Source organism: Sceloporus undulatus, chromosome 2, assembly GCF_019175285.1.
Source record: "Sceloporus undulatus isolate JIND9_A2432 ecotype Alabama chromosome 2, SceUnd_v1.1, whole genome shotgun sequence".
Classification (NCBI taxonomy): domain Eukaryota; kingdom Metazoa; phylum Chordata; class Lepidosauria; order Squamata; family Phrynosomatidae; genus Sceloporus; species Sceloporus undulatus.
In genome coordinates, this window is record NC_056523.1 from 194,852,749 (window position 1) to 194,865,934 (window position 13,186).

At 43.5% G+C, this 13,186-nt stretch overlaps 2 protein-coding genes, 2 non-coding genes and 2 pseudogenes across 4 annotated transcripts in view; all 6 read right to left on the reverse strand.

Annotated features, from left to right (window-relative positions):
* The window catches only part of ALKBH7 (alkB homolog 7), a 511,499-nt gene that overhangs the window by 483,479 nt on the left and 14,834 nt on the right, over window positions 1-13,186 (reverse strand). The window lies entirely within an intron of this gene.
* CC2D1A (coiled-coil and C2 domain containing 1A) overlaps window positions 1-13,186 on the reverse strand; it is a 149,059-nt gene that overhangs the window by 82,648 nt on the left and 53,225 nt on the right. The gene's annotated exons all lie outside the window — the stretch shown is intronic.
* Window positions 4,518-4,699, reverse strand: LOC121924481 (annotated as a pseudogene).
* On the reverse strand, window positions 6,255-6,417 carry LOC121924469. The gene has a single exon (XR_006102613.1). It is a non-coding gene; the product is annotated as a U1 spliceosomal RNA (small nuclear RNA).
* LOC121924470 lies at window positions 10,069-10,228 on the reverse strand. Its single transcript, XR_006102614.1, has one exon. It is a non-coding gene; the product is annotated as a U1 spliceosomal RNA (small nuclear RNA).
* Window positions 11,981-12,133, reverse strand: LOC121924477 (annotated as a pseudogene).

A 13,186-nucleotide genomic window follows, 5' to 3' on the forward strand; every position in this document is an offset into this window, starting at 1 on the left:
CTGCCTGAATGCCTCCTGGTCCCTCTCTCCCACTCCCTCTCAGGTCACGGTGACCAGCCTGCAGGACTTGCTGGGAGGTTCACCTGACAGATTGGCACTGCTGCCATGTTCCACTTTGCTGATTTGTGTCTTGGGGTACCACACAATCCCTGATCTGCACCACGTTTATGCTCCCATAATGCTCTGGCGTGTGCTCATTTGCATGCTTGTGTCTGGTTTCTTCCTTTCTATGGCAATTGCAAGCTTCCCATTGGTGTTGCAAGACTGAAGGGAGGTGGAGCTCAGGCATTTCCTCCCCCTCCTGCTTTGTATAGATTTTTCTCTGTCTTTCGCAGCCGTATTCCCAGCATCTGGAAACCAGAATGGCTGAAGCAGCAACATCAATTGTAGCTGATTTTGTATATTGGCTGAGTTCTCTGGTTAGCCTTTGAAAAATCAATATGCTTTTGGTTCTTGCTTGCTTTTCCATAGCCCACAGTCTGGTCAGGGCTGACCCAAGACTTTTGCTGCCTGATTCCTAATGTCAAGGAATCATTCTCTGTCTGAATATTGCTGTCTCTGAGAACTTCATGCTGTTTAGTGTGACAACAAAGATCCAGTAATGCCCCAGTGATCAAATCCCAAATTCTTGCTCCCCGAGAACAGCAGCTCCATTCCTCTCCAACTCTCTCTCCAGATAAAGCCATGCATCTGAGGAAGTAAACCAAGTCTATGAAGGTTTGTGCTACAATGTCTTTCTCCCAGTTATTCTCAAAGGTGTTACATTACAAGATCCCTTTGCATACTCAAAATCGAGACTAACACAGTTATGTCTCTGAATTCTCCCCATGCCCAAGACTGTAGAAGTACAGTTGGACGACCAGCCAAGAGGGACAGAAAGAAAGTTGTCTTTCTCACTTGCCCTGGCAATTTGTCCACATCAGCAGTACTCACCATCTGAAACTGATCCAGTGTAATCCCACTCACAGTCACCGGACACCTCATTATTGACTTCGAGGCTGTACAGACCGGTGTTATATGCTACCTTCAGGGCAGAGGGGGATGTGGCGTCCATATGACATATGTCCCGATGCTGCCCTTACGCTGCCATCATATTGTATGCCGATCACATGGCAGGCAGTGTCCTGGCGCTCCTTTGACACTACGTCCAGGTGACACAGTGACAAAAGGAGAGCCAAAAAGTGCAGCTGCAGTGGCAAAGGCACTTTTCCCCGGCATGAAAAGGAGCAGCATTTTGTTGTTCCTTTTAGCGTTGGGGAAATGCCAGATCGGGACTGTGGCATGTAGTTGCCGTGGCTCCGATCTGGTACTGAAAGAGACAGCAGCAGCCCGCTCCAAAGGGGCAGTTTTTTTATTCCCTTCCACTCCAATTATGGTAATTAAGTCAGCTCTTATGTGAGAGATTTTAATCTGCAAAATGGTTAATAAAAGCATCACAGTGAGCTACTGAAGGTTCTAGTTGGGTTCAAGGGCAAAAGTGCCTGAGTTAGACCTTTCACTACCCTGAACATCTCAGCTGGATGTGAATTCACTTGTGCAATACATGCAAAAAAGAAAGCTTTCATTGCTGCATGTATTGCCACTTTATAGGAGCAAAGATATTCTCTATAACATATCTTGTTGTCCAGATGTCAAGTTTTCCTCCATCTGTGTTCTAGTTGTCATCCTTCCCATTTCAGTTCCCTGAGGGTCTCTGATAGGTAGCAGAGTGTATGGTACACTAACAGAATGCCCTAGTCTATCCCTGGTTTTCAGGCTCAGGTATACATACTCAATGTGGCTCAGCTCCTTGATAAGTACTCTGCTCAGGCTGAGGTGGTCATTGTAGACACAGCTACCCCACCTGTCCACAGTACCCAGCTCGGAGAGCCTGTGCTCTTGTTGGACCACTGTCAACTCCCAGCCAGGTGTCTGTAAAGCATGCCAGGTCAGCTCCCTCCTCCTTGAGGAAGTCATAGATGATATGTGATTTATTTTTAACTCACCTGGCATTACAGAATAGCAAGGTGAGGTTTTGTGGTTGGCCTGGCTCACACTCCAAGTTCCCTAGGCTGGCAGGGTGACTGGAAGGTGAGATAGCTATTAAACATCTCTCTCTCCTTCCTCTGTAAGAGCATGTGACCCTGCCATCACCATATCTCCCTCTGGCCAGTACTACTCATATTCCCATCCCAATTTCCATTTTTAAAACCAAAAACCAAATGCTCTAAAATAACCTTTAAAAGAGTGCTATTTGTTAGTTGAAGTAGTACTCAGTGTGATTTATTAGCTGGCTAATCTGTCAGCCCCCTACTCAAACTTGGTGATGCCTTGTAGCCAGCTAGAAGGTTCTGCCCTCATGCTCTCATCTTTAGGGGGAGACATTGGCAAACCACCTCTGAACATATCTTATCACGAAATCCTGATGATAGGCTCACCTTAGGGTTGCCATAAGTCAGAAATGACTTGTACAACAACAAAAACAACAACAAACTATAAATCATCCCTCATTTCAATGCATATTACAGAATTTGCTAACACTGTATAGAGTTGACCTTTAGATGATGCATTTTAAAAAGTTTATAACTGTCCTTTACAGAACTTTGCAAAAACTGGGGTCTGAGAGGCATTTAGTCTAAGAAGAAATAGTTAAAGCAATGATCACATACCCCAGTGCTGCTAAAGAACAGGGCCTAGTATTCCTTAAGATCCGCTATGATCCTGTTGTTGTTGTTGTTGTTGTTGTTGTTGTTATGTGCCTTTAAGTTGACTGCAACCTATGGTGATCCTAAGGCGACCCTATCATGTGGTTTTCTTGGCATGATTGTTCAGAGGAGGTTTGCCATTGCCTTCCCCTGAGGCTGAGAGCATGAATTTGCCCAAGGCCACTCAGTGGGTTTCATAGTTGAGCGGGGAATCAAACCCTAGTCTCCAGAGTTGCTGTCCAACACTCAAACTACTATGCCACACTCGTGCTGACAAAATCTAGAGGACAATTGTTCCAACTCCATTGAATCTAGATCAGGGGCTGGCAAGTGTGGGAGGCCAGACAGCTCCATTAGCCCACTAGGAGACCTTGGAGGGTGCACTTCCCACAACACCCTCTGCAAATAAAATAAAATAAAAATAAATAAATAGAAAAGTTTGCCCCAGATGTTCCCCAGTGCCTTCTAGGTGCTGGTCAGGGTTGATGCAAGACATTTTGCTGCCTCATTCCCAATGTCAAGGAATAATTCTCTGAACATTTCTGTCTCTCTGAGAACTTCATGCTGTGCAGTGTAACACCAAGAACCCAGTAATTCCCCACTGGTCAAACCCCAAGTTCCTACTCCCTGGGAGCAGCAGCTTCAGTCCACTCCGACTCTCCATCTCCAGCATAGGAGGAAGTAGACGAAGTATATGAAAGCTAATGCTACAATGTCTATAGGACCATAGCATTTATTTCTCACGCATGCAAAATTATGGTTAAAATTCTGCTGCACAGGCTCTAATCATACTTGGAGATAGATATTCCAGAGGTGCAAGGAGGATTCAAGAAAGGTTTAGACACTAGGGAACCACACTGCAAATATATAATGGCTACTGGGGTGTACCAAGGAATTCCTAAATAAATAAATAAATCGGCATATGATTTATAGACTATAGCAAAGCGTTTGACTACATAAATCATGAAAAGTTATGCATGGTTCTTAAAGACATGGGTATGCACCTACATCTGATAGTCCTGATGAGAAATCTGTACGTAAGACAAGAGGCTACTGTCAGAATAGAACATGGAGAAATAGAAGAGTTCCCAACTGGCAAAGGAGTCAGGCAAGGCTGCATTTTATCATCCCATTTGTTCAACTTGCATGCTCAAAATATCATATGAAGAACAGGTTTAGACTCAGAAGAAAGAGAGGTGAAGAGAGGAGGAATAAGTATCAACAATCAAATATATGTGGATGACACTATACTATTAGTGGAAGACTATCACAGACTTAGAACAATTACTAAGGAAGGTCAAAGAAGAAAGTGCAAAGGTAGGCTTATGGTATTGCAGAACATAAAACAAAATAGAAATAATCATCACGGAAGATATACGTAAACCTAGACAATGAGGAAATTTGAAATAGTCAAAGTGTTCCCATAGCTTCAAACAAACATTGATCAGAAACGTGACTGCAGTCAACAAATCAGCTGAAAACTAAGAATGGAAAGGACAGTCATGAAAGAACTAGACAAGATCCTAAAGTGTGAAGATACACAAGTGAGCACTAAAATTAGAATTGTCAAAGCCATTATATTCCCCATCACCAGGTAGGGATGTGAGAGTTGGACAGTGGAGAAAGAGGACAGTAAGAAAATGAACTCATTTGAGATGTGGTGCTGGAGAAGAGTGCTGAGGATATCTTGTGCATCATCAAGATGACAAACAAATGGGTCATAGAACAGGTCAAGCCTGAAAGGTCTCTGCAAACCAAGATGATTGTCAAATCCAAGGCAGTTAAACTACAACAAAGAAACATGACAATTTCTATCTTTAAACCAAGAATGTTCAGGGGAAAGCGCGAACGCAGTCCCCCACTACAAATTATGCAGTCGAGTTTCCCCGCATTATTTGGGGGGGAAATCGCAGGGGTCAGCTAAGCACACCCGGAGTGCAATGGATGAGCCTCCACCCTGGAGAAAACCAACCTCTCGTGATCATGGTGGATCTCCTCCCCTGCCAGGTAAGTAGGAGTTGCAAGCCCCAGCAATGCCGCCTGGTCCCTCTCTCCCACTCCCTCTCAGTCACGGGACCAGCCTGCAGGATTTGCTGGGAGCGTTCACCTGACAGATTGGCAACTGCTGGTCAGTTTCCACTTTGCCGATTTGTGTCTTGGGGTACCATACAATCCTGACCTGCACCCCATTTTTTCTCCCATAATGCTCTGGCTGCACACATTTTTGCATGAGTGTTCTGGCCCTCCTTCTATGGCAATTGCAGGCATCCCATGGGTTGCAAGAGAAGGGAGGTGGAGCTCAGGCATTCCTCCCCCTCCTCTTTGTATAGATTTTCCTCTGTCTTTCGCAGCCGTATTCCCACCATTTGGAAAGCAGAATGGCTGTGGCAGCAACATCAATTGTAGCTGATTTTGTATATTGTGACTTCTCTGGTTCTCTGGCTTTGCAAAATCAAAATGTTTTTGGCCCTTGCTTGCTTTTTCCTAGCCCACAGTCTGGTCAGGGCTGACCCAAGACTTTGCTGCCTGATTCCTAATGTCAAGGATCATTCTCGTCTGAATATTGCTGTCTCTGAGAACTTCATGCTGTTTGTGTACACAAAACCCAGTAATGCCCCACTGATAAAACCCACATCCTCTCCTTGGGAACAGCAACTCCAGCCTCTCTCCAGTTAACTCCAGCATCTGAGGAAGTATACCATGCCTATGAAAGTTTTGTGCTACAATGTCTTTCTCCTGATAGTCCAAAGGTGCTTCAACATCCCTTTGCATACTCATATTCCAGACGAACATGGCTGTGTCCTGAATTCTCCCCCTCCCAAACCGTACCCCAAAAGCCCCTTCCTTTAAGACTTCCCACCACTGGACTAAACCAGTTAGTCCCAGAGCAGTTGCACAGACACATACTATCCATTTAGACACAGTGTACAGAGTACGAACTATCCCCTCTTTTCAATACTTATCTGAGAATTGGCCAACTTTTCTATAGAACTGACCTTGAGATATGTTTACAGCTGTCCTTCATAGACTTCCCAAAACTGAGGTCGGAGAGGAATCTATCACCAGAAGAAATAGTTAAAGCATATTCTGGGTGTTCTAATTTATATTGCTTTCACATAGACAATGCAGATTTCTTATGTTGTTAGCATTTACAGTATATTTAGGGTATGGTGTTAATGTTGATAATACTTACATCATCCAGTATCTCTCATAATACTAGTCATCAGATACATGGGCCCTAGGAATAATACAGGGGGAGCAGAGTATGAGATTCCCAGATGTTTAGTTTATACTGCTGGGGTGGACTTTCCAAATTTTAGACTCAGGATTAGAGTCAGAAGGAGGAGGAGTAAAGATAGCAGGAAACTGAAGTCCAAGAAATAGGAAGAAAACTTGGAAGGGAAGGGCACTATGCAAGAAAGAAAAATTGCAAAATGTAAAGATATACAACTGGGCACCAAGTTAGTCGTTCAAGATGTACGTAACCAAATGGGTTCCTTGAACAGATAAAATTGACTTCAGGTCAGTTAAACAAACAAAACTATCAATTTCTATCTAAACCAGAATTGATAGGGGAAAGCGCGAACGCAGTCCCCCCACACAACAAATTATGCAGTCGAGTTTCCCGCATTGGGGAAATCGCAGGGGTCAGCACACCCGGAGTGCAATGGATGAGCCTCACCCTGGGAAAACCACCTTCATGATCATGGTGTCTCCCCTGCCAGGTAAGTATGAGTTGGAGCCGCCTGAATGCCTCCGGGTCCCTCTCTCCCACTCCTCTCAGGTCACAGTGCCAGCCTGCAGGACTTGCTGGAGGTTCACCAGACAGATTGGCACTGCTGCCATGTCCATTTTGCTGATTTGTGTCTTGGGGTACCACACAATCCCTGATCTGCACCACGTTTTTGCTCCCATAATGCTCTGGCGTGTGCACATTTGCATGTGTGTCTGGCCCTTCTTTCTAGGGCAATTGCAGGCATCCCATTGGTGTTGCAAGACTGAAGGGAGGTGGAGCTCAGGCATTTCTTCCCTGCCCCGGCTCGCATAGATTTTCCTTTGTCATTCTCAGCCTTCCTCCCCGGAATCATCTGGAATTCAGAACGGCTGTGGCAACACACTACAGTCAGTTCTGTAATTGGCTGAGTTCTCTGTCTTTTCAGCCTTTAAATAATCAAAATTCTTTTGGATTTTTGTTTGCTTTTCCATGTCCAAAGTCTCGTCAGGACCAACCCAAGACATTGTGCTGATTCCAAATGTCAAGGAATCATTCTCTGAACATTTCTGTCTCTCTGAGACCTTCATGCTGTGCAGTGTGACCCCAAGAACCCAATAATTACAACTTTTAAACCCCAAATTCCTGCTTCCTAAGAGCATCAGCTCCATCCCTCCCAGCTCTCTCTCTCCATCTGAGGAAGTAGACCAAGTCTACGAAAGCTAATGCTACAATGTCTTTCTCCCAGTTAGTCTCAAAGGTGCTACAAGATCCTTTGCATGCTGATATTCCCAGAATACATGGCTGTAGCTCTGAAATCTGCCTCCCCCCTTCAAATGGTCTGCGAGAAAGCCCCTTCCTTTAGGATTCCCCACCCACTGAATAAACAAGTAGTCCAGATCGGTTACGCAGACCGGGTGTATTACAAGCCATCCCTCTTTTCAATCCCTATCACGTAATTTGCCAACTTTCTATAGCACTGACCTTTAGTTCTTCCATTTTATATGTTTACAGCTGTCCTTCTTCATAGAAATTCCAAAAACTGAGGTGAGAGGAGTCTACCCCAAGAAGAAATAATTACAGCAATTATCACTCTGTTTAATGTGCATGTCACTTTTTTACATGACAGTGCAGTTTTTATCTATTTATTGCTTAACAATTATGGCATAGTGAGGAATGGTTTTAATTTTGATAAAAGATTACAAACTCCAGTATCCTCATTACCAGCTATACGACAGCCCTTGAAATAAGTATAGGAGTTGTGCGGAGTATCCCAGAAGGTTGGTTTATACTGTTGAGTGCCTTGAGTGCTAGACTTTCCAAAGCAGTGTCATTGGAAAGATATCTCCATAGAATAAAATCATTCCAAATCTAGAGACAAGAAGATAAAAATGCTGGTCACAGTTGTTGCTGTTGTATCATTTATTTATACAGTGCCATCCATTACATGTGTGCTTTACAAGACAATAAAACATTTAAAGTACTTGCGGTAATATAACATATAAAATGCAATATACAATACAATACTAAATATTAAAATGCAATATTAAATTTAAAAGAAAAGTACAATGGGAAAAAAAGATTAAAAACTGATTTAACCTGTCATGTATATTTGTATTTCATTTTACATGCAGCTATGGTCCGAATCATACTGCAGACATAATCTGGTTTGAGACAATTTTAACTGCCCTGGATCAATGCTAGGGAATTCTGGAACGGTAGTTTTGTGAGACATTTAGCTTTCTCTGTCAGAGAGCTCTGGTGCCACAATAAACTACAATTCCCGGGAACCTAGCACTGAGCAAGGACAACTAAAGTGGTCTCAAACCGGATTATTTCTGCAGTGTGGTTTTGGACTTACTTTTCTAGGAAATCTTCTGTGGTTTTTTTTCTTTTCCCCAAAACGCTTTGGGAGGAGCTCAGGAGTATGTGGAAACCACTTGTGTAACTGGTACATTGGAGTGGGCAACACATACACCAGTGTTGCAGGTCCAGCATTCCTTAGGGCTATGGTCTCGTGCTGTTGTTCATCTTCATTTCCACTTATGGTAACCCTAAGGCAAACCGGTCATGAAGTCTTCTAGGCAAGATTTGTTCAGAGGAGGTTTGCCATTGTCTTCCCTAAGGCTGAGAGTATGTGGTTTGCCCAAGGTCACCCATTAGGTTTCATGGCTGACCAAGGAATCAAACCCTCATCTCCAGAATCATTGTTCAACACTCAAATTACCATGCCACACTCGTTCTGACAATTTAGATCCCTACATTTCCAACTCCTCTGAATCTAGATCATGTCTGGCAACTGTGGAAGGCAGATGCCCATATAGCCCATTAAGAGACCTTGGAGGATGTACTCCTCACAACCCCTCCGGGCGAAAAACACCAAATTGTTTCCACCAAATTTTCCAAATGCCTTCTAGGGTCTGTGGGAGCATTTGGTCATGTTTTCAGGCCGCCCTGAGCTATATTATGGCTAGGAGAGGCCTTTTTTTGAAAATAGAAGTGACTGAAGTTATTTCATTTTTTTAAAAGGCTTTCCGTTGGGTGGGTGCGAGGGAATGCCGCATCCTCCCAGAAGGCATTTGGAACAACAACAACAAAATTGAAAGTTGACACTTTAACTCTTCGTCACCAATGGTGGGCCCTGAGGGCATAAAAATGGTTCCAGAGGTCATAGTATGGCTCACACTTTGCCCCCCTCCTCCCAGATGCTGGCTTCAGTCTCTGCCATTTTGCTGCTTTCAATACGAGGATTGTAATCAGATGTTTGTATACTAGGCTGCTTGTATACAGTGGCCCTTCTTAACATGGATTTTTATACACAGATTCAAGCATCCATGGTTTGAAAAGGTTCAAAAAATAAATAAATTTCAAATATCAAACCTTGAGTTTCCATTTTTTTATAAGGAACACCATTGTGCTATGTCATATTTAATGGGACTTGAGCACCCATGATGAGTTATCCACGGGGGGATCTTGGCACCAAACCCAGCGTATAACAAGGGTCCACCGTACTGACAATTCCCCCAAGTGCTTTATTTACCATCCAGCTTGATGAAACATCTAAAGAATATCTAAAACAGGCCTGGTATCTCTGATCTTTTAATTGGATAATGTTGATTATTCGATAAGAGCTAGCTAGGTGGTGTAGTGGTTTGAGTACTGACTACAACTCTCAGCCATGGAAACACCCAGTCTCAGAGAAAGTCTGAGATTCAAACTTTCAGAGAAAGGTTTGATAAATTTGCACAGTTACATACCTCCGATATCCTCATAATACTAGTCCCCAGATATATAGCTGCCCTTGGACTAATTCAGGGGATTTGAGGATGGGGTTCCCAGATTATACTGTTATACAGATTATACAAGGTTTATATACGGTTGGGTAGCTTCAGGTTAGACCTTCCAAAATTTGCATTCATGTTTAGACTCAGAAGAAGGGGGAGTAAAGACAACAGAAAACCGAAGTCAAGAAATCAGAAGAAAACATGGATGGGAAGGGCAGCTATAAAACAAGTAGATAAGGTGGTAAAATTTACAGATATACTCTGAGCATCAAAAACAGTCATCAGTATATGATGCTGGAGAAGAGTGCCAAGGATATCATGGTTGCACTCCATGACAGTTAACAAACAAAACAAAACATATCAATTTCTATCTTTAAACCAGAATTATCAGGGAAAGCGCGAACGCAGTCCCCACTACCACAAATTATGCAGTCGAGTTTCCCGCATTTGGGGAATCGCAGGGGTCAGCACACCCGGAGTGCAATGGATGAGCCTCACCCTGGGAAAACCACCTTCTGATCATGGTGTCTCCCCTGCCAGGTAAGTATGAGTTGGAACTGCCTGAATGCCTCTGGTCCTCCTCCCCACTCCCTCTCAGCACAGTGACCAGCCTGCAGGACTGCTGGGAGCTTCACCGACAGATTGGTACTGTTGCCATGTTCCACTTTGCCAATTTGTGTCATGGGGTACACACAATCCCTGATCTGCACCCCATTTTTCTCCCATAATGCTCTGGCGTGTGCACATTTGCATGATTGTGTCTGGCCCTTCCTTTCTATGGCAATTGCAGGCATCCCATTGGTGTTGCAAGATTGAAGGGAGGTGGAGCTCAGCATTTCCTGTCTCTCATTTGCTTCATAGGTTTTCCTCTGTCTTTCGCAGCTAGAATGCTGTAGCAGCAAAATCAGCTGTAGCTGATTTTGTATAATGTTGAGTTCTCTGGATTTTTTAGCCTTTGAAAAATGAAAATACTTTGGCCTTTGTTTGTTTTCCATAGCCCAAGACCCATGATGTTTCACTGCCGATTCGTAGTCAAAGAATCATTTTAATCTGAACATTCCTGTCTCAGAGATCTTCATGCTGTTTAGTGTAACACCAAGAACACGTCATTTCCCACTGGTCCCTGGGAACAGCAGCTCCATCCCTCTCCAGCAATCTCTCTCCAATTAACTATATGCTTGAGGAACGACTATGTCTATGAAGCCTATGCTAATGTCTTCCCAGTTAGCTCAAGGTGCTAAGTCCCTTTACATACTGATATTTCAGACTAACACGGCTGTGCTCTAATTCTCTCTCCTCCCTGCAAACTGTACCCAAACCTGTTGCATCGGAGGGGAGGGTAACTAAATTATTTTATTTATATTATATTATTATTATTATTATTATTATTATTATATTAATTCCTTTAGGATTCCCACCTATGGACTACCAGTTAGTCCAGAGCAGTTCCCAGACACACAGTATTCCATGTGACACTGGTACAGAGTCATCCTCTTTCAATACCTATCACAGATTTGCCACTTTAATATAACGACACTGAAATCCATTTGATAGTTTGCACTGTCCTTCTTCCAAAACTGAGGTCTGAGAGGAATCTATCACCAGAAAAAATAGTTTTTTTTTATTTATTAGCTATTTAAAATCAATTACCACAATAACTATAGCAGAGCTATTGCCCCAACAGTCTGGGTACTCATTTAGCGACCTGAAGGATCAACCTGATCAGCTGGCCCTTTTGCTGGTCTTGACTCGCAACTGTGGTTCGAGTGAATGGCTGAGTACAGGATTTACCATGCGACAGAATTAGTTCTGTGTTTCAATTTATTGCTTTTCACTAGACAATGCAGATTTTCTTATGTATTGTTTAGCATTTACAGTATATTTAGGGTACGGTGTGAATGTTGGTAAATACTTTACATACATCCAGTATCCTCATAATACTAGTCATCATACCTGGCTGCCCTAGGAATAATACAGGGGGAGCAGAGTATGAGATTCCCAGATGTTTAGTTTATACTGCTGGGTGGACTTTCCAAAGTTTAGACTCAGGATTAGAGTCAGAAGGAGGAGGAGTAAAGGATAGCAGGAAACTGAAGTCAAGAAAAGGAAGAAAACTTGGAATGGGAAGGGCAGCTATGCAAGAAAGACAAAATTGCAAAATGTAAAGATAACAACGAACACCAAAGTTAGTCGTTCAAGATGTATAACCAAATGGGTCCTTGAACAGATAAAATTGGACTTCAGGTCAGTAAAACAACAAAAACAAACATAATCAATTCTATCTTTAAACCAGAAATGATCAGGGGAAAGCGCGAACGCAGTCCCCCACTACCACAAATTAGCAGTCGAGTTTCCCGCATTGGGAATCGCAGGGGTCGCACACCCGGAGTGCAATGGATGAGCCTACCCTGGGAAAACACCTCATGATCATGTGTCCCCCTGCCAGGTAGTATGAGTTGGCCGCCGCTATGCTCTGGTCCTCTCCTCTCCCACTCTCCTCAGTCACAGTGCCAGCCACAGGACTTGCTGGGGAGGTTCACCTGATAGATTGGTACTGTTGTCATGGCCCACTTTGCTGATTTGTGTCTTGAGGTACCACACCAATCCCTGACCTGCACCCATTTTTCTCCCATAATGCTCTGGTGTTGCACACATTTGCATGCTCACATGTGGTTGGCTTCCTTCCCACATAGACTGCAGGTGGCCACACAGCTAGCTGGTTCATTGGTGCTGCAAGAAAGAAGGGAGGTGGAGGCTGGAGCTCAGGCATTTCTTCCCCTTCCACCTCTGGGGAATTTGATCCATCCACCCCCACCTTACAAGAAAAGAAATGCCTGAAGCAATTACAATGAATGCAGTAGCTTTTCATACTGGCTAGGTTTCTCGCCATTTTGCATTAAAAAAAAAAATCTTTTGGCTTTTGTTGCTCTTCCATAGCCCAACCTTTGGTCAGGGCTGACCCAAGACATTTTGCTGTCTGAGACGCAGCATCAAATGATGCACTGCTGGCCCCAAACTAAAATCTACCTATTAAAATGACATTAAAAAGAAGTACAGTTGGCCCTACATATCCACAGATTTTATCCACAGATCCAACCACCCATGGCTTGAAAATCTGATAAATAAATAAATAAATAAAATTCCAAAAGGAAACCTTGATTTTACCATTTTTATAAAGGATATCATTTTACTATGCCATTGTACATAATGGGTACTTCCGCATCAATGGATTTGTCATAGGCCCCTCCCAAAAACGCCGGAGAGGGGTGCAAAGTTCCTTGGAGAGTGGTGATCAGAAGAATGATCCTAGGAAAGGGGAAACCACAAAGGAAGGGCGCAGTTGGCGCGGGAGAGAGGCAGACAATGTAGGACATAAAGTCAGGCGTAAAAATGGTAAGCATATCCAGAACGAGAAGCTAGGAAAGAACAGTAGGGAGGGAGAAAACCAGCTAATAGGAAATGTACAACACCAGTGGCCGGGGTTTAGATCAGGCATGGGCTCAAAA